Here is a 5,178-nt window from a genome sequence, read left to right as displayed (position 1 = left end):
TCTCCACCCAGGCCGGCTTCCCCTGTCAAAACTCGCGACACTTTGCGAGAAGCCAAGCCAAAGCCTGAGTAGATTAATAGGGAGGGACGCAGAAGGGAACCGCCTCCACCTCTCGCGCATGTCTGCAAAGACCCGCAAATAAATCTCTGGCTTTGCCCCCACCGTAACGTGAGGAAGGAAATCTCGCGAGGTTTGGGTCCTCTGAGCGTGCAGGTCCGAGGCGGTCCGCGGAGGTTTACCTCCGGCCAGTGATGGGGCTGAGCTCCGCTGACCCCTCCAGCCGCCTCTCCACTGATGGTCTCTGCTGGGTCCTGAGTCTGCTCGCTGAAGAAGGTGAACAGACGAGTGGAGTCTCTTCCCTTGGGTGCGTAGGTCCCTGTTAGCAGAGGCTTTGAGTCCTAACGCCACTGTTGACGGCTGCGAGGGATTGAGACCAGAGTAAGTGGAATAAATCCAGGGACATGAGCGGGCAAAGGGAGTCGGAAGTTTCCTTCCCCTGGGCCGCTCTGGTGCTTTCCACCTCTTGAACTGCTTGCCCCCTGTCCCTAGCCGCTTCCCTGCGCTGGTTACCCGCTCCTTGGAGCGGTACTTCCTTTTCCCGGCCTCAGTTGTGAGCTCCTCTTTCCGGATCTGAGGTGCGGAAAGTTTCTTGAAGCTTTGGCCCTAATCCTGTGTGGACGCATCTTCCGTTTCTCTTTTCTTCCTGCCTAAACCCACCTGGGTGCTAACCATTGAGCGGAGGGAAGAGGGACCCTTTCGGTTTTGAGTTTACCGCTTTGCAGAATATATCATGCCTATAACCATTTCTTGTCTCTTGAAAAACTGCCCTCTCAGGAATACTACTCTTTTCCTGGTTTTCTTCCTTTCCAATGTATCCCATCTCTCATAATGGTACCAGTATCCATCCCTCTGTCCAAACGAGAAACCGTTGTCCCTGATTCTGCATTTCCACTTGCAGTGAACTGTATTATTTCTTCCACCAGAATTATTGCAGGTACCCACCCTACCCCAGTAGTTTCGCCACCTTCATCCTTCCATACAGTTATTCTGAAATCTGTTTATGTCAGTCCTTAAACTTTGTCAGTAACCATATTGCTGATGGAATTAAGTCTTAATTGTGAGGCATATCATTTAGGGCCTTTTACTATCTATCCCAATTCATTTTACCTTTTTCCTCTCCTCTTACTTCTCCAAATACCTCGATATCCAGTCATACGAGAGAACTGTTTTTCCCCAAACATGTCATGCACTTTCACAACTCTGTGCCTTTGTGTGTGCTGTACCATCTGTTTAGAATGCTAACTCTTCTTCTCCACCCCATGCCCCACCTGTCAAGACCGAATTCATAGATCCTTGTTTTCTCATACTCCCCCAGGTGACATTAATAATGCCATTGTGCTCCCAGGGCACTTGAAACAGCTCTGCAGTATTTATTAGGTTGTATTATTTGTTCATGTATCTGTATCAATTTGAGCTTGAGTCTGGAATCCTGTCTTATTCATCTTTGTAACAAAAGCTGGTCCAATGCCTGGGGGTATAGCAGGCATTATTTGGATGTACATAGCAGGCATCATGTGTGTACACATTTGTAAATATGTATACTTGTAAATACAAGTTCTAAAGATTAATGATAGAAGTCCTTAGTGCCCTTAAATAGCCAGAAGGAACCTTGTATGTTAAAGGCCCCTGATCCGTTTTGAACATGAGAAACTGTACTCCTAACACAGAAGTAATTGTACTTTTAGTATTTGTTGGCTGAGATTATGCATAATGGGGAAAAAAACTAACCTTTTAAGTGATTTGCTATTTTATTTTACTAGTATCTGTCTACATTTGAAAAATAGAGAAGTAAGTGGGTGAGCAAATTATTTTAGACTACAGATTGTACTGGGTGCGTGTACATCCATGTAACTTCCAATGACTCCTTGGCCCATAGGTTATAAATAACCAGTTTAGGTTAGTTCCTTGACTTGTCATACCTGTTTGAACCTCCACGTATATGCAACTTATATTTAGCTACAATTCTAAGGTAAAAAAAATTCTCCTATGTCCTTTTAAATCCTGTTCTTCCAATTTTAAAATTTTATCTTCTTCAGGGGTGCCTGGGTTGCTCAGTTTGTTAAGCATCAGACTCTTGATTTCGACTCAGGTCATGATCTCATGGTTCGTGAGTTCCAGCCCTGTGTCAGGTTCTGCACTGCTATCACAGAACCTGCTTGGGATTCTCTGTTTCCCTCTCTCTCTGGCTCTCCCCTGCTTGTGCTCTCTCTCTCTCAAATTAAATAAACATTAAAAACAAATTTATCTTCTTAATAAAGCTTCAAACGTGTTCATTCCATCATTTTCAAAGACCGTAAAAAATTTTCTATGCTTTCAAATGCAGAAATATATTGTCGATAAAAGATGCTTATTTTTATATGTAATTTACATACACTCTTTCTTGATTTCTTTAGATTAAAAGTTTCTTTTTTTTTTTTTTTAACGTTTATTTATTTTTGAGACAGAGAGAGACAGAGCATGAATGGGGGAGGGTCAGAGAGAGGGAGACACAGAATCTGAAACAGGCTCCAGGCTCTGAGCTGTCAGCACAGAGCCCAATGCGGGGCTCGAACTCACGGACTGCGAGATCGTGACCTGAGCCGAAGTCGGCTGCTCAACCAACTGAGCCACCCAGGCGCCCCTTAGATTAAAAGTTTCTAAGGAAGCCATAACTATGCTTTTTTATTTTTCTGGTTCCATATGTATCTGTTAATACTATGTACTAATTAATACAGTTAGTATGCCCGAACAATCCAATAAAATTTAAACTAGGTTGTTAATATTTAAGGACAGAGGCACCTGGATGGCTTAGTCAGTGGAGTGTCCCACTTCAGCTCAGGTCATGATCTCACGGTTCATGAGTTCGAGCCCCATGTACATTCACTGTTGTCAGCACAGAGCCCACTTCGGATCCTCTGCCCCCTCTCTCTCTGCACCTGCCCCACTTGCATGTGCATACGGTCTCTCTCTCTCTCTGTCTCTGTCTCTCTGTCTCTCAAAAATAAACAAACATTAAAAAAAGCATATTTAAAGAAATTTATGGTGTGTCAGTAGTCACGATATTTCTGTGTAGGTCCAGCTATGGGATAGTGGATTTGTGGATGAAAGAGAAAGAAGAGTGACTTGAATTTCTTTAAATTTTTCTTAACCAAAATGTAAAACTGAACAGCTGGCAGTTGGTATTTTGAGTGGGTGGTGGTTTCTCTTTTATCAGCAGCAGAATGTTCCGAAACCTCTGCCAGGAGTCTGCCAACATCTTTGGGTGGCAAAGTGGGCGAGAATGTGGCTAATGCAGGCAGGGAAAAACCCGCTTTAGAAAAATTCCACCTGTAAATTGGGCCTACCTATGGAAAATAATGTAAGTGCACTGTGACCAGTTATGACAAGCACTATAAAGATAGGCAGATAAATTGAAAATACTCTCTTTTTTTACTGGAGTCTATTTTTAAATATTTAAAACTTGCTAGAGAGTTTGGAAAACAATCTTCTTCCCACTCCACTTACCAGCCAAAAGAGGGGGAGAAAGCACAATGATTTTCAAAAAAGTTGGCAAAGTAAATGCATGTTATAAACTATTTTAAACTTCTGTTGTTTCACATACAGGAAATGAACACGCGGATTCTTAGAAACTCTGTGTCACTATTTTTCTAAAGTGTTAATAAAATTATGCTTTCAATTATCTGATGTTTATAATTCCTTTCTCTGAATAGGTATATTTTTGTAGTTATAAAACATATTTTAACTATAACTGATTTTGACAGTATTTCATTATGCAACCTAGAGATTTTTTAAAGTGGATGTTAATTTTAATTTTGAAAAACCTGTCAGTAAACATTAATCGATTTTATAATTAACTGTGATGCCCAATTAAAGTGGATGCTAGGCTTTTATTATTCATAAGGGAAAATAGTTGAAATTTTGTGGGTTTTTGTTTTTGTTTTTTGTTTTTTGGGTTGTTTTTTTTTTTTTTTTTTTTTTTTTTGGTCTTTTCTTCACTTACAGCCTCGTTTATTTTCTATTGCTGGCTTGATACTCAGTTTTTGTAATATCTTGGAAGTCCCATTGGTAAAGCATGGTCAGGGAATTTGCATTGTTTTTCCACCCGGGGAGACAGGTGGTTTTTACATGGCTAAAAGTAAACAGAGTCCTGAGGATCCACGTTGGCTCCTGTGTAGAGCACTAAACTCAGGATCAGAAATTCTATTTCTGGTACTAGCTTGGCTCCTTGCGTTTCCTCATTGATGAAATGGGAATAACATTTGTCCTGTTGACCGAAAGAATATAAGGTAGGATTCTTTGAGTTCAGACATCTACCAACGGTTTGAATTAGTTAAAATTAATAGCTAGCAGTTTGATCTAGAGTGCTCTGGATGTCCATTTAGTTGGAGAGAAGGTTGAATTAGGTTGAAGAGAAGGCTAAGAATAGGTAAACAGTTTTGAAGAAGAAAAGGGTAACTTGCTATATCAGATAGTAAGGGTGTATTTTACAACTGTTAACAGTATAGGCAGCGTGGTATTGTTGTGGAGATAGATAAAGAAAAAGACCCAGAGGTAGAATAGAGAGCTCAGAAACATACCCATACATTTATTGAGAAAACATACAATATGTGTGGCATTAAAATGAGTGGGGGTACTTCTTTCCACAAGAAAGAAGTGATTATGTGACATAGAGATGCTAATTATCATTATAATGGCAATCATATTACAGTATATAAATGTATCAAGTCAACATGTTGTACACCTTAAACTTACATAATGTTATATGTCAAATATATTTCAATAGAAAAAAATTCAGTGGCGGAAGAATGTACGATACAGTAAATGAGACTGGGACAACTAGTTGTCCCCATAAGAAAAAGGAAATATAAATAGATACCTTCCTTCTGCCACACATGCATATAGCCACCAGAAGAATTCATGACAAAGACAAAACCTTGGGGACAGGGAATGCATGATAGTTTTGTCCTTTAGGCAGTGCCAGATAATTGGAAACATTATATAACCTGTTGAGACTATCTTCTTTCAGTCAGCATAACGCCTTTGAGATTCATCTGTATTGTATCAGTACCTCATTTCATATGACTGCTGTACTACAGTACAGTTTTTCCACTCATTTCTCTACACGAAATACCCAGAAGT

At 40.3% G+C, this 5,178-nt stretch overlaps 1 protein-coding gene across 3 annotated transcripts in view; it reads left to right on the top strand.

The window, feature by feature from the left end:
- Positions 1 to 249: 249 nt before the first annotated feature.
- FGFR1OP2 (FGFR1 oncogene partner 2) overlaps positions 250 to 5,178 on the top strand; it is a 34,733-nt gene continuing 29,804 nt past the window's right edge. For 2 of the 3 annotated variants that reach the window (XM_019452285.2, XM_019452283.2), the window contains exon 1: positions 328 to 438. The gene's annotated coding sequence lies outside the window, so the exon portion shown is untranslated. Of the gene's footprint in view, positions 439 to 5,178 lie in introns of all 3 variants that reach the window. The other variant, XM_019452284.2, reaches the window with a different exon arrangement.

This window comes from Panthera pardus, unplaced genomic scaffold (assembly GCF_024362965.1).
Source record: "Panthera pardus isolate Hobbes unplaced genomic scaffold, ASM2436296v1 HiC_scaffold_6, whole genome shotgun sequence".
In the NCBI taxonomy this organism is placed as follows: Eukaryota; Metazoa; Chordata; class Mammalia; order Carnivora; family Felidae; genus Panthera; species Panthera pardus.
The sequence above is the reverse complement of the archived record's forward strand: the minus strand, read 5'-3'. Positions and strand labels throughout refer to the sequence as shown.